This window comes from Pinus tabuliformis, chromosome 3_2, assembly GCF_031772625.1.
Source record: "Pinus tabuliformis cultivar Carrire ecotype Pingquan chromosome 3_2, CPIR1, whole genome shotgun sequence".
Lineage (NCBI taxonomy): Eukaryota > Viridiplantae > Streptophyta > Pinopsida > Pinales > Pinaceae > Pinus > Pinus tabuliformis.
Window position 1 is genome coordinate 984433609 of NC_142302.1, and position 17422 is coordinate 984451030.

The window sequence follows — 17422 nt, forward strand, 5'->3', positions numbered from 1 at the left end:
CAACTCTTCAGTTAACATTCTACCAAGAAATCTGGAGTTTTCTTTATATATTTTTTAAAGACAAATTCAACAAATGTTATACCGAGCCTCCAAAATTCATGAACCTGTAATTTAGGAATTTCTTTTATGAATCAGTTCCGAGTTCCTTTGTTTTTTTGTTGTTGTAAATTTAATTTCTCAGGTAAAGCCTCAGGATTGAGCAATCCTTTACAGGTTTACTCTTACAGCAAGTTCTGGGTCATTAGCTTCCGACAGTTATTAACCCTAGATGCATTTGTAGTTATCATGACAATTCCAGAACTCTTACATCAGGTTCTAGGTCATTAGTTTCCGACAGTTATTAACCCTAGATGCATTCGTAGTTATCATGACAATTCCAGAATCCATTATTTCCAGTATTCTTTTAAATCATGCACTCTTTACTTACAACAATCTTGCTAAATCATGCAATCTTTACTTACAACAATCTTTCTAAATCATGCAACTTTACTTACAACAATCTTTCTAAATCATGCAACTGTACAGTGACCAAACAACTCTGTTTTATAACAGAATTTCCATGATAATAATATTTTCAGGAATCTTCCCTATTCTTAGTAAATAACCAACGTAGTGCAAACTTTGGGGTGTTAGAAATAGCTAGATCTTTGAAACATGTGATAGAGAGGATATAAGTTTTTTATTTAAATTGGAAAGGATTTCACAAACTGAGAATGGAAACGGTTTAAGTTTTTATTAAGGAATACATAATTTAAAAATAAAAATAAAAAAATCGTACGGTCATATTCAACCTCTTTCCTTTCATCCTCTTTCTTCAAACCTGCAAAGACTGACAAGTACGGTCATCTTCCACCTCTTTCTTTTCGTCCTCTTTCTTCAAACCTGCTCTTCAAACCTATCAAGACCGACAGATAAACACTAGACGCTAAATATCAACAAATCAAGAAAATATATAATAAAAGAACAAAAACCCTGTAATATGCATGATGAATACCTGGAGGATCAACCTTGAAGGTGTATGCGTCAGAAGTTTCCTTACCTGCCTGCAAGACCAACAGATAAACACAAATGAAAACACAAATGCAAAGTTTAAGCTCACGATTATGCAGGGTTATATGCTATATCTTGTCATTCAGTTGAAACTGAAACTAAAACGGTATTGAAACTGTATTAATCTGATGGCACACTATTCTTGAATCGTCTAACATTTGATCGGATGGTGCAGACTTGTGCCAAGTGGCAATTAGGGGAGTTGATTTCAGAGGGGAACGCCTTACGGCATAATTATAACATAAATATCATAAATTCATATGAAAAAAATTAAGAGACAACAAAGTAATCGTATGGTAGGTAGTTTATTTATTTATTTTAAATAATAATAAAAGTATATTTATATTAATAAATAAGTATAGATTTAACCTTTGGTTTGAGAAATCAGGATTTAGGGGCATCTAAGTAATCAAAATCACTCGGAGATCATAGCAGGCCACCACACCAACCCTTAACATGGATGGATTTTTGTCCATGGAGTTTTGAACTAGTGACCTTCACATCATGGAAAACCTTAGTAATACACCCCATCACCATCTATTCTATGCCCCGTGGGCGAGAATTTTATGTTTTAAAAAACATTATATTTCGATTTTCGTGTTAGTTGCTTCAATTGTTTCATGCTCAGTCCCACATGCCTTCGAATTTAATTATGGAATTTGATTTATTGAGTGATCATTTTGTTGGGTCCCTATAATACTAGTGATTACCCCATTACTATTGTAGTTATACCCCTTATTTATATTGTTGTGCCCCTATTACCCCCATATTGTTATTTCTGTGCCCCATAGAATCCCTCTATTGTTATTTTTGTGGCTTTATATTATTATTGTTAGGTCGGCTGGATTATATTGTGACTCCTTAGACTCCTATATATAGAAAGGAGGTTTTGTCATTTGTATCATCGAAGAATTGTTCATTTATGTAATGTAAAGGAGGTTGCCCCCTCGAAGAGGCTGAATTCTAAGGCGTTGATCTATCTTTTCTATCTTTTCTTGAGCTGGTTTCATAACATTTGGTATCAGAGCTTTGGATTCTAGGGTTTCGCTGCTCCAAACAGGTCATCGTGGCATTTTCGCTATAACTTTTTTTTTGTGACATTTCAGAAGTCACAAAAAAAACCCATTTGAGAAGAAATCGCGCTGAACCTTGGTTCCGAATTTCAGAGCTTTTCGCGATATATTTGCAGAGATATGATCTGAGGAAGTTGGTCTTTTTGCAGACTCCTGAATTACATTCAAAACAGGTGACCTGGGGAAAATCGTCATAACTTTCTCTCTGAGTATCGGATTGAAATTTCGTAAGAAGGTACAGAAAGAGGACGGACTGTAGTTTCTTGTGTGTGTGTTTCAGATTCAAAGGTTGAAACAGTGACTCGTGGGACGTCGTACAAGTTCGCTCTACTGAACCAGTCTAAAAGCAAGTCACTGTGGGAGATTTCACATAACTCTTCCTTGGAGAATCCTAATTGGCTCAGAATTGTGGCATTGGAAAGAGGACGCAGAAGGCTACTACAGGTAGCAATTTCAGAACTAGATGATCCAAAATTACAGAGATACATCAGATTCAATATCAGGCTTCTATAAAGTGAAAAAAGGTGTGTAGTTTTTTTTTAAATTTTTGTGTAAGCTTGGTTTAACGGAATTCAAAGGGCATAGTAAAGCATTATTATCGGTAACTGATGCCCCGAGGAAAGAAAATGCAAACACCTAGTAAGGAACCTGAAAGCTCTAGCATGACTCATGAAGAAGAGGAAGAAATGCTACATGATATATCAAAATTACAAGAACAAGTGCAACAAATGTCACGCTCACAAAAGCTAACAGAAGCTAAGATAAGTGGCGTGGAATCTAAGATAAATGGCGTGGAATCTAAGATAAAGGGCATGGAAGCTAAGATGGAGGATTCGATGGAAGAATTGAAGAAGTTGCTACAAGAAAGGGTCACTAATGGTGAAAAGGTAGTAAAGGAAACTCATGATGAGAACAAAAGAAATGTTAATCATGATTCCATAGACGCTAATGTTGGATCGAAGAATCACCATATTCCAAAAATCGATATGAGGAAGTTTGATGGCAAGGATCCCGCCACATGGATATTACAGATGGAGCAATTCTTCGATCTCAATAATGTGCAAAACACACAAAAGGTACGTATGGCAACTTTATATTTGGAACCAAATCAGTTTGTATGGTATCAATGGCTTTGTTCTCGTAAACAATTTATCACTTGGGCAATTTTTACGGAAGAATTGATAGCACATTATGAGGATACAAAAAGCAACACTTTTTTTAGCCAATTGATAAGTCTCAAACAAAAGGGTTCAATAATGGAGCACATTGAGGAGTTCCAAAAATTGAACATAAGGGTAAAAGATATTCCAGAGGAGCATAGGATTGATGTGTTCATAGGGTCTTTAAAGGATAATATCCAACATGATGTGCGCCTTTGGGAACCTGATTCATTAGAGAAGGCATTCAGGTTAGCAAGAAAAATGGAAAGCAAAATTATGGCAACTAGGAAGCATACCATTCACAACTATAAAGATGGAAGTGTTGTTGCCCATAGTCTTCCACAACCTACAAGGTTGACACCACAACAATTGGAAGAAAAAAGAGCAAAAGGGCTTTGTTACAATTGTGATAGCAAATACACAAAAGGTCATAAGTGTGCTGAGAAGAAATTATTCTACATAGATTGTGAAGAGGAAGAAGAAAAGGAGCAAGAAAGGTCAAAAGAAGAGGATATATTCCAGGAACAAAGCCTAGATGAAGAACAAATAAATCCGACCATATCTTGTAATGCATTGGCGGGAATTACCACTCCTCAAACCATCAAGATAGAAGGACAAATCAAGAAGAAAAAGGTAATAGTGTTGATTGATTCAGGAAGCACCCACAATTTTATTCATTGTAGGGTAGCAAAAGAATTGAATTGCTTCCTATATCCAGCACCAGAGTGTCAAGTGATGATTGCAAATGGAGGAACAATAAATTGTTCTGGAAAGTGCCATAATATCAAGCTATCCATGGGAGAATATGTATTGACTAGCCCAATGCTTTCCATTCCAATGGGAGGTGCTGATGTTGTACTAGGAGTCCAATGGCTACAATCCTTGGGTACAATAGCTTTTAATTTTCAAGAACTTTTCATGAAATTTTCTGTGGAAGGAAAGGAAGTTGAATTAAGGGGTATTGCAGGGAAACCAGGAAAGATAATCAGCTCTAATGGCATGACAAAGCTTCTAAAAAAGGAGCAAAGAGGTGTAATTGCACAATTATGTTCGCTAGATGTTTCCACATTGGAATCATCTATTTCTCCAGATCTCCAAAAAGTCCTGGACAATCATTCCAAGGTATTTGAGACTCCCAAAGGTCTCCCACCTATGCGTGATCATGATCATGCTATTCATCTGATTCCAGGAAGTGTTCCTCCAAACATCAGGCCGTACAGATATCCATATGTCCAAAAAAGTGAAATTGAACGTATGGTTGCAGAAATGCTAGAGGCTGGTATAATTCAACCAAGTCAAAGTTCTTTCTCAGCTCCAGTAGTATTGGTGCACAAGAAGGATGGATCATGGCGCATGTGTCCAGATTATAGGGAGCTCAACAAGCTCACTATTAAAGATAAGTTCCCCATTCCTGTCATTGATGAATTACTGGATGAATTGCATGGATCAATTTACTTCACCAAGTTGGATCTTCGTTCGGGATATCATCAAATCAGAATGAAGATTGAAGACATTCCGAAAACGGCATTTAGAACTCATGAGGGTCATTATGAATTTTTGGTCATGCCTTTTGGCCTTACCAATGCACCTTCAACATTTCAAGGTTTGATGAATTCAATTTTCAAACCATTCCTTAGAAAATTTGTGTTAGTATTTTTTGATGATATACTAATCTACAGCAAGTCTTGGAAGGATCATGTTGAACATGTTGACAAGGTGCTACAACTATTGGAGGAGAAACAATTATATGCAAAAAGATCCAAATGTTTCTTTGGAGTCCAGGAGGTGGAATATTTGGGTCATATTGTATCTCATGAAGGAGTTAAGGTAGACCCTAGCAAAATTAAAGCCATTAAGGAATGGAAAATCCCCACATCCATAAAGCATCTGCGAGGATTTCTTGGGTTGACAGGGTATTATCGCAAGTTTGTTAAGAATTATGGGAGAATAGCAGCACCTCTAACAACATTATTGAAGAAAGATTCATTTTCATGGACTCCGGAAGCAACAAAGGCCTTTGAACATCTTAAAGAGGCAATGTGCCAAGCACCGGTCTTAGCTACACCGGACTTCACAAAAACCTTTATTGTGGAATGTGATGCTTCAGGAAATGGAATTGGTGCTGTTCTAATGCAAGATGAAAGACCCATTGCTTTTGAAAGTCGTCCAATCAAGGGAAAGTTTTTAAGCAAAGCTATTTATGAGAAGGAAATGTTGGCAATACTCCATGCACTTAAGAAATGGCGACCCTACCTAATGGGAAGACACTTCAAGGTAAAAACGGATCATGATAGCCTTAAATACTTTTTAGAACAAAGATTATCCTCTGAAGAGCAACAAAAGTGGGTCACAAAGATGTTGGGTTATGACTTTGAAATCATCTACAAAAAAGGGAAGCAAAATGTGGTGGCAGATGCACTCTCAAGAAAGGATGAGGATGTGGAAGCATTGTTGTGTGCCATTTCTATTATCCAACCAGATTGGATAAACGAAGCAAAGGAGGAATGGAAGAATGACGAAGAAGTGTGGGCACTTATTCGAAAGCTACAACAAGATTCCAGTACTTCTGATACATTTAGCTGGCAAAATGATTCGTTATGGTACAAAGATCGCTTATACCTCTGTAAGAATTCCCAGCTAAAACAAAAGATTCTTATGGAATTGCACACTTCTCCCTTAGGAGGGCACTCAGGATTTTTAAAAACTTACCACAGGGTTAAGAAGGAATTTTTTTGGGATGGCCTTAAATCAGATATTCAAAAGTTTGTGGCGGAATGTTTGGTTTGCCAACAAAATAAAGTTGAAACAATTAAGACACCGGGTCTATTACAACCTTTATCCATTCCAAGCCAACGTTGGGAGGAGGTTTCAATGGATTTTATCACAGGTTTACCCAAGTCTGAGGGAAAGAGTGTCATCATGGTGGTAGTTGACAGACTTACCAAGTATGCACACTTTTGTGCATTATCACATCCATTTAAAGCCAGTACAGTTTCTACTGCATTTATGGAAACAGTTCAAAAGCTACATGGAAACCCAAAGATTATTGTAAGTGACAGAGATCCCATTTTCACTGGAAATTTTTGGACAGAATTATTTTCTTGTCTTGGTACTCAGTTAGCTCATAGCTCATCTTATCATCCTCAATCTGATGGGCAAACTGAGATAGTAAACAAATGTTTGGAAGGATATCTTCGTTGCTTTGTATCTGATAAACAGACACAATGGGTCAAATGGTTGCCTCTGGCTGAATGGTGGTATAACACTTCCTTCCATACAGCAACAAAAATGACCCCATTTATGGCACTTTATGGGTATCAACCACCATCCATCACATCATATTTAAGAGAAAATTCTAAGGTTCAGGCAGTGGAACATCACATCGAACATCAACAACAAGTCCTCCAACTCTTAAAGGATAACCTCGTGTTGGCACAAAATAGAATGAAACAACAGGCAGATCAACATCGCAGTGAAAGAAGTTTTGATGTAGGTGATTGGGTATTCCTACGGCTACAACCATATAAGCAAATGTCCCTAAAGCAAGCTAAGAAGGATAATAAATTATCACCAAAGTATTATGGTCCGTACAAGGTGTTGGAAAAGATTGGTACTATGGCATACAAATTGGAGCTTCCTGCAGCTTCTCGATTGCACCCAGTTTTCCATGTTTCATGTTTAAAGAAGGTTATAGGCGACAAGCTCCCAGTTCAAACAATATTGCCAGAACTTGACGAGGAAGGAAAAATTATATTGGAACCGGAAGCAGTCACAGAAACAAGAACTCGACAGCTACGAAATCGATCAATTTCAGAGTATCTTATCAAGTGGAAGAACTTATCCGCTGAAGATTCCACATGGGAGGATGAGAATTTTATGCAGAAGTATCCAGAACTGCTCAAGCGTTGAGGACAACACTTTTTTGAAGGAGAGGGGCATGTTGGGTCCCTATAATACTAGTGATTACCCCATTACTATTGTAGTTATACCCCTTATTTATATTGTTGTGCCCCTATTACCCCCATATTGTTATTTCTGTGCCCCATAGAATCCCTCTATTGTTATTTTTGTGGCTTTATATTATTATTGTTAGGTCGGCTGGATTATATTGTGACTCCTTAGACTCCTATATATAGAAAGGAGGTTTTGTCATTTGTATCATCGAAGAATTGTTCATTTATGTAATGTAAAGGAGGTTTCCCCCTCGAAGAGGCTGAATTCTAAGGCGTTGATCTATCTTTTCTATCTTTTCTTGAGCTGGTTTCATAACACATTTTGTCCAATAACAAAATTTTCTAAAATAGTATAATTATGAAGCCCAAGCTATTGCCCATGAGAGAGGCTTTCAAATTTGGTTTATAGTGCCATGAACTTGTCTTTTAGCACCTTTAGAATTTGTTGTTGATGTACAAAAATCCCCATTACAATGCCTAATTGTGCTAAGAATTTGGCATGCTTAACCTGATTTTACTGAGATCGAGAATGTATGCTATTCAAATTTTCTTATATCAATCCTTCATGTCATCATACCATTCTATGCAATTACTGAAGTTCCTGGAATTCCATTAGCAAGATGAAGAGTGGAAGACCACCAAATGTGAGAGAAGAATGTTGAAAGCTTGAGAGGAAGTGAACCTAATAAAAAGAGGGGGGACACAGGATGTGGAACAAAAGCCATAAGGAAGATCCTGAGTCAATAAACATAAAAAGCATAAACACCAACCTTCACATATATAAACCCATTAACTGAACATGTGTCTTGCCAAGAGTGACTCCCAAAGACAAATGGATTTCCATAATCCTAGTCACATCATAAATGTTCATAATTCCAATCCACTTAAGAGAATGACTAATCCCTTACATTGATAAATCCATTGTGTGGGGATTAAATGCACCGAGAAGTTGTGAGATGTGGATGGAAAATTCATTATGAGAAATGAAATAAGACGGAGGCAAGTAATACAAGAGCTATCATGTCATTGCACAAGACCTATCACTATTTACACCAGACAAGTGACCCAAGAGTACATGTTCTATGGAAATACCAAAAGATGTTAGGGAATATGTTGAAAATACACTTTGTTGTTGATGATGATAACAAACACTTTCTCATGTGTTGTATTGTTTACGAACGAACCCACCTTGATATTGTCTCCCCTTAGCACATGATAGAACTCAATATTGAGAAACAGACACAAGACTTGTTTAACTCTATCCAAGATTGAGCTCGACGTTGAATCGAGAGGAGTTGTGCCCAATATCATATGTTTGATGATATTCTTAAAATCTTCCACCACAGTAAATTTCTGAATATGAGGGGTGCTTGCTAAGTTCACTTCGTACAAAAATGTGTAGGCTTTGGCTTGGTTATTGAAAGTGATTTGTAAACTGCATATGTAAGTATAAACTAATATTCTTTTACAACAAATGAAAACCTAATAAATTATTATTATAATACAAGAATATATTAATACTTTATAAATTAAGTATACCAATAACTCATTATTTAGTAAGCGTTCAAATGTTTCAAAACACATTAATTGATATCTCTTTAAAAAAATTCAATTAAAACCTAATTAAAACGACATATAAATTACTTCTTAACTATTTAATTATAAAAGGGGTGGAAGGAGGGGGAGGGATTTTAATTGATTCTAATGGAATAATTGAAGTAAAGCTTTCATGGGGCTTAGGAAGAAAACTAACAATCAAGCTTAGATGAATGGGCTCCTACAAGGTTTATTCATCACCAAAGACAAGGGTGTGGAAGACATAATCATCTTAAGAGACTCATTGATTGCGATCCAGTATCTTAACAGTGAAAACAATCCAAAAGACAACTCTCTTGCTATGATGCTCCATAGAATCAGAAGTGTAATGGCATCTTTTCACTCTAGGAAAGTTTATCACATTCTCAGAATCCACAATATGGAAGTTGATATGAAGGTGAAACAAGCTTGCTCTCTGGAAGAATCTGAGCTTGAGATTGATGAGCATAAGAATAGATGTTTGATCCCCTAATTCAATTAATGTCTCCAAAAGAATGGATCTTCCTTAAGCCCCTTTACTATTGGAATATGGTTATATCAAGAAAAATTATTAAATATTTTCCCCTTCCATTGTATCCTTATTGCCTATCACTCCCCACTCCTTGTAATTATTGCACTCAATTCAGTCATACATCTGTGAGGTTTTAAGATGGCATGGTTTCTTCTCAAAACATGTCAAGTTACATAATTTGTGGTCATGCAAAGGGATTTCCTCCTGCCTCGCATGCTAGAAACATTAACACTCACTTGCTCAAGCATTAGAATTACCCTTCAATCAATATAATGATGAACCTTCTTGGATGACACAAAAGGAAATTTATTGTTATGGATATGGAATGCATGTGGAATGACAGGGGTTGTAGTGTTAAATTAGAAAGATGCCTTTCTTCTTAGTCATTCCACTCTGCACTCCTCCCTCCAAGTGTGTCCTCTTCTCATGCAACTGTGATTTTGGTTTTGGTTCGACTCTCGGATTCAATTTTGGCATTAAGAAAGTTTCCCTTTTAGCAGCTCCGCGAAGAGCTCTAATTCATACTTCAATTGCTCAACTAGCAATGTTAGGGTGGGTGAGGCATTCCTGCTTGTGGGAACTTTGGCATTATGGGCTTGCTAGTTTGGAGGCCATTCTAAAAGAACCATGACAATATTGTCATGTGGGTCTCAGTCTAGCACGGACCTTATTTCAAGAAGGTACATTTGAATTTCCAGTTTTTAGCTTTGTTCTACACATAAAATTGGGTGTGTATGAAAATTCCATAGAATAAACTCCTACCTTGGCTCCTTGGTTGTTAATTGGAATGTGTTAAATGGGTTTGTGAAAGCACTAGCTAACCCAACTCCACGGTCATCTTGTCCTTCTAAAAAGAATTACAAGTCCTCGGGTTTGGGACCATGGTGGTGCCACCTTATGCCCTCATTTTACAAGTTTTGTTTGGTTTTCCCCACAAGTTTGTTAGAAGTATATGGGAGTTGTGTCTGTTCCATGATCCAAATTTATACTACAAGGCTTATCTTGGAGCGCTCTCCTCTTTGCGTCATAAGTCTGGAAGGCATAAAAAGGTCATTAAAGCCGCAAGTTACTACCACAAGTATGTGTTGAGTTTCTGCTTAGGGTGGTATAATGAACATTGATTCAGACTCAGATCCCTACTCAACAAATAATCCTTATTCTCATTGTTTGTCTTCCCATGAAGCACTCCACAAGGTAGATTATGATCTTCAAGTTAAATTTTGTCAAATGTCTCACACCAAATTGATCTTACAAATAAGCTTCTGACTCTCCAATTTCAGTTTTCTCGTTTGGTTGACGAAGTTGATGCAACCAGGAATATTATTATGGACCTTAAATTAAGTAAAGAAGCTTAGGAAAATAACTACAAGCATTAGGATGATATAGGCTGCAATCGAGAGATAGATCTCAACAAGTCAGCCACATATGGTGATTAACATATTTTGCAAGCTCGACAAGTGGATTTTTGACTTTTTGTAATCATGTGGATGCACTAATAATTGTAGAAATTTTGAATAATATGACACTTATTCACAGAGATTATCCTGATTATACACTAGTTGCGGAATGCATGCATAATACATAACCTCCTCTACGTTGATCATCAATTTGCAGATTCAAAACATTCGCATATGCACATTGAAACACATCAATAACACATATCAACACAGTATGTAACCGGGGAAAGCATACAGCTGAAAACCCCCAACTATCTGTATATTATAATGATAGAGAACATGTAACAATACATAGTACAATACTCCTCACAAGTACTCAGTACTATCTCCACCTGCTACAGACAAACTAGCTCAGATTTGAATCAAGTCACAGGTTCAAATCTCCTCCGCTGTCTGCCTGCCTCTACTGCGCAATCCAAAGTAAGAATAGGAATGATCCAAGCTCGTTTTCCTTGGCTTGTACTGCGCAATCCTCATTGGCAATCTCCATCACTGATTGTGAAAATCTCATGCATAGCTATAGTCACAACTGATAGTAGTCTCCACCTCTAACACCTGTCTCCATTGAACTGTCCATGCACTGAGTTAACTGATGTATTCTTTAGTTGCTTTATGAGTTAATAATTAGTGAATTAATTAATAATTAATTCACATCACTCATCACTAGTGTATTTGCAGTTAGACTAAATACAACTAGTTCAACCAAGTCAAACTGAACAAAACTCCATCAACTCCTCAATCAACTCCACCAAACTCAATCACTTGAGCTCTAACTGAAGTCCATCATGCAATAGCTCAACTGACCCATAATAAAAGCGTATCTCCTTCTGGTAGTTGCATGTGCCACATCCGTAGCTCGAACTGAAGTGCTCCAAGAGGATAAGATAATGTTTATAGTCCAAATATTATTAAGAGCTAATAATATTCGAATGTTCTATTTTTAACCTGGCGGTCTAAAAATAGACTCCGCCCATATGTCTAAAAATAGAAGTCCATCTATTTTTACAAACATGACCAATCATCCACAAATAGCATCCTGTAACTCATAGACCATGATCCATATGTCTAAGAATAGACTTTGCGCCAAAAATAGCCTGCGAGCCCACTTAGTGAAGGCGACTCCTTTCCACTAAGCTCCATCATCTTGTTGCATTTTCAACACTCCCTCTCAACAAGATATGGATTATCTGCAACCCCTATCCTGCCTCGGTGGTATTCGAATTTTCTCCTAGTGTGCGCCTTCGACAAGATATCAGCATCCTGATCCTCCATTGGAATGTATGAAAGTAACATGATTCTCCACTGCACACAATCTCTGATATGATGGTACCTGATGTCGATGTGCTTGGATCTATCATGAAATACTGGATTAGCCGAGAGTTTAATGTGACTTTGGTTATCACAATAAATCACTGTAGGCTCCAAGTGTGACCCGAACAACCCGACCAGGATCTTCCTCATCCATATAGCCTCGCATGAAGCCAAACTTTTTGCCATATACTCGGCCTCTGCTGAACTGAGTGCCACGGATCTCTGCTTCCTGCTGTACCAAGAAACTGTTGTCGACCCGATACTGAAAATCCCTCCAGATGTGCTCTTTCTGTCCGTTGGGCTCCCTACCCAATCTGCATCCGTGAAGCCACATAGCTTCACCTCATCCTCCTGTCTGTACCACAATCCATATCCCGATGTGCCTCTGAGATAACGCAATACATGCTTGCCTGCCTTCCAGAAGAGCTTGGTTGGCTTAACCATAGCTTATGAAAGCTGGTTAATAGCATAGCATATATCGGGTCGTGTATTGACCAGATACATAAGCGACCCCACCAACTGTCGATAAACAGTGGCATCCACTACTTCTATTGAAGTAGCATCCTCCTTCCTCCAACCTCCAGGAAGAGGAGTATCAACAGGCTTGCAGCCATGCATGTTGAACTTCTCCAGTATCTCCTAAGCATACTTACCCTGAGAAACAAATAGTCCATCATTGCGCTGCCAAATTTCCAATCCCAGGAAATAATGAAGGAGTCCCAAGTCCTTCATCTCAAACTTCCTAGGAAGATCCTCCTTGCATGAAAGTATCAACATCTCATCACCTGTCAAAATCAAATCATCTACATAAAGTACAATGATAAGCAAATTACACTCCACCACAATCTGGTATAGGTTACGATCCACCTCACTCTTGGAGAATCCAAGTCCGGTGAAATAACTGTCTATCCATGTGTACCCAGCACGTGATGCTTGTTTCAACCCATACAACGCTCTCTTGAGCCTGCACACATGCGACTCGCTGCTGAAGATCTTGAAACCTTCGGGCTGCTCTATGTACACCTCTTCCTCAATGACTCCGTTGAGGAACGCAGTCTTCACATCCATCTGATGAATGTTCCACCCCATATGCGTTGAGAGAACAAGAATCGCTCGTATGGAAGAATACCTTGCGACAGGTGCAAAGGTCTCCTCATAATCGATCCCCTCTATCTGTGAAAAGCCTCGGGCAACAAATCTTGCCTTGTACTTCTCCACACTTCCATCAGCTGCCTGCTTCACTTTGTAGATCCATCTCGAACCCACCACTGGTTTCCCCTCCGGTCTTGGGAAAATCTCCCATGCACTGTTTTTGACAATCGAATCATACTCTTCCACCATGGCATCTACCCATGCGGGATCCTCCACAGCTTCCTCGAAAGAGGATGGCTCAGTCACAACACATTTTCTCACAAGAGCCATGTATCCAGTGTACCGATCAGGTGACTGTCTCTGTCTGCGTTGTCTTTTAGGTGGTCCTACAACCTTCTCTGCATCTTGAGCCAGTCGTTCAGCTTCTGTAGTGCGCTTTCGCCCTCTGATGGTTGGCGTTGCATGAGTGGTCTCTTCCACTCCATGAACTTTATCTTGTGGCTGATCCACGTCCTGAAGCTCATCCTTAGGAACTAATAGCTCCTCATCTGCATGCAAATGTGGCTCCCTCTCAAGCGAACACTTCATGGCTTTCTCCTCCTGAAATTTGATATCCCGTCGCACAACAGTCTTGCGACTGTCTGGCAAATACACACGATAGTTGTGGGGCGTATCAGTGTACCCCACAAATATCCCAACCTCCGCGATCGGCTCCAGCTTCTTCCTGGCATCCTTCGTCACATGCATGTAAACGTTAGAACCAAAAATCCTCAAATGGGAAATATCAGGTCTCCTACCAGAATAAGCCTCCTCGGGTGTACTCATGCCAAGTATCCTGTGAGGACAACGGTTTTGCACATATACTGCAGTATTGCATGCCTGCGCCCACAAGTGAAGGGGTAGGCCCTGATCATGCAACATCACCTGTGCAACACCCACGATCATTTTGTTCTTCCGCTCAGCAACCCCGTTCTGTTGTGGGTTATGGGGAGCTATGAGCTCTCTTCGAATCCCTTCTATGCTGCAGAAGTCCTTGAACTCGCTAGAGATGAATTCACCACCATTGTCGCTCCTAAGAACCTTCACCTTCTTCCCCGATTCCTTCTCGACCAGTGCTTTGAACTCATAGAACTTTGAGTATGTCTCGCTCTTCTTCTACATGAAGAAGATCCATCACTTTCGAGAGAAATCATCAACAAAGATCACATAGGGCAATGACATTTATATTTTGAGAAGAGAAAGCGTGAAAATTGAGGAGCTTATTAATAGTTATTGATTTTAATCTTTTTGTCTTCTTTTACAGTCGGCTTATTTTATTTATTTATTTATTGATATAAGTATTTATTTTATTTATTATTTATTATTATTATTATTTATTTAGTTTTATTTTATTATATTATTATTTATTTATTTATATATTTTTATCATTATTTATTTATTTATTTATCATATTTTATTTATTTATTTATTTATTATTTTAATTAATTAATTAATTTATTATTATTTATTTTATTTTTATTTTATTATGATTATTATTATTATTTTTATTATTATTTTTTTTTAATTTATTTACTTATTTATTTATTTTTATTTATTTTTTTATTTTATTTTTTTTGGAATCTGTATTATATGTTTAAGATCCTTCGCTATATGTTAATTGTTTTTACTGGAATGTATATAATTTTAAAGTCATATTTTTGAAGGATTTTTTTATGTTAACTTATTTATTATGTGATTTTGTTAAATTTATTTAATGGAGAGTTAGATAGGGAGCTAGCTATGATAAGTTAAAAATACTTATTTATTAATATTAATATTAATAATATTATTATTTATTTATTAATTTTATTATTATTATTATCATTATTTATTTTTTTGTAGTTAATGTCTATTTCTTTTTTATTTTTGATGATGGACTCACAAAGCTAGTCCGAAACGTTGGTTTCAAAACTGTTCACAGGTTTTTCCACAAAAAAAAAAGATCACATAGTACATGTGCTTTGCTGTCGAAGCTACTGAGAAAGGTCCACACACGTCTGTGTGAATTCTCTCAAGGATCGTCGTGGCGCAAATATCCTTCTCATGAAAGGTGGCTTTCACAAATTTTCCCAAATTACACCCCTTGCACTGATCTGACTACGCAAGAGTGCCTTTAGGAAGCCCAGTAGTAATCTGCTGCAGTATCTTCAAGGCTCCATGGTGAAGGTGGCCCAATCTCCTGTGCCACAGCTCACCTTCATCCCGGCTCACCAATCCTTCTGCCTTGCATGCCATTGCTGCGCAGCCATCTACATGCAACTGATAAAGGTTCCTGACTCGAACCCCTATCTTCCGGGTTTCTCCAGTTGTCTTACTACGCAGGAAAGCCTTTCCCTTGCTGAAAACAACATCATATCCCTTGTCTTCTAACATCGCCACAGAGATAAGATTCTTCTTCAATCTTGGAACATGAATCACTTCCTTCAATACGAAGGGTTTACCAGACTCCCTCTCAAAGGAAATGGTACCGATACCGGTCGCACTGTATCTACCATCATCGCCCATCTCGATGTGCACTCCAAGATCTTTCTCCTCCATATCAGAAAACAAACCTCGATCTCCTGTCATGTGAAAAGATGCACCATTATCCAAGAACCATACCATTCCCATCACACTTGATACCAAGCATGCGATCAACGAAAAATCCAGCTCAAACTGCAAGGCTAGGGCCTCTCCCGCTGCAGATCCAGCAGCTTGCCTATTTTTCTTCTTCTGCGGACAATTTGTGGCATAATGTCTGTGCTGGTGATAGTGAAAGCACTTCTCCTTGGACATGTCTTGCTTCTTGCCTTTTGAACCGGAATGAGAAGCTTTATTGTTCTTCCCCTTCTTTGCTTTGGCAGCCAAAGCGCAATTTTCTTCATCAGGTGCCTTTGATGAAGATTCGTCCCTGGTATTTCGCCTGATCTCCTCTTGCACAAGATCTGACCAAAGTCTCTCCCATCCTGGCAATTTCTCCCGACCATTGACAGAGTCTTGATAGGAATGCCAACTCTTTGGAAGACCGAGGAGAGCCAAGCTCACCAAGTCCTCATCATCGACAGTCACCCCCACACTTCCCAGCTCATCCCTGCACTGGGTGAACTTCGTGAGATACTTGGGCATACTGTCTCCTTTCTCACACTTAATGTTTCTGAGTTTATCCTTGAGCGCCAACTTCCTCTGGTCTCTCTTGCTTTGGAATAGATCTGTCAATGCTTTCCAGATCAAGTATGGAGAATCCTTTCCATGCAGGCTGGATACAATTGATCCTTCACACCCTCCAACAGAATCCTTCGACACTTTGTTGTCTTCTTTTGCCAAACCTCAATGTGAGCAACATCAGTAGGCTTTGGGACCCTAGCCTCTATGAACTCCTTCAGCCCATTGTCATCTAACACCGCCTCCATCCTGTCTTTCCATGCAATATAATTCGAGCTGCCCTCAAGAGCATACTCCAATCGCAATCCGTTGAAAGACATTTCAACTTTGACACCAAGAAAACACTGCTGCAAATTCGAATTCCACCAACTCAAAACTCAACCGCTTCTGATCTAAAATTCATGAGAACAAAGTATTTCTCATACAGAGATTGATTGTATGGGCTTTTACCAGATATCTCACCTTCCAAAAGAAGGATGAATCCAGAGGCTACCTGGCCCGATTATAGACTCTGCCTGAAGAAATAAAATGTAATCACTTTCTGAATAATAGATCTGATGATCAACTCTGCTCTGATACCATGTAGAAATTTTGAATAATATGACACTTATTCACAGAGATTATCCTGATTATACACTAGTTGCGGAATGCATGCATAATACATAACCTCCTCTACGTTGATCATCAATTTGCAGAATCAAAACATTCGCATGTGCACATTGAAACACATCAATAACACATATCAACACAGTATGTAACTGGGGAAAGCATACAGCTGAAAACCCCCAACTATCTATATATTATAATGATAGAGAACATGTAACAATACATAGTACAATACTCCTCACAAGTACTCAGTACTATCTCCACCTGCTACAGACAAACTAGCTCAGATTTGAATCAAGTCACAGGTTCAAATCTCCTCCGCTGTTTGCCTACCTCTACTGCGCAATCCAAAGTAAGAATAGGAATGATCCAAGCTCGTTTTCCTTGGCTTGTACTGCGCAATCCAAAGTATCTCCACCTGCTACAGACAAAC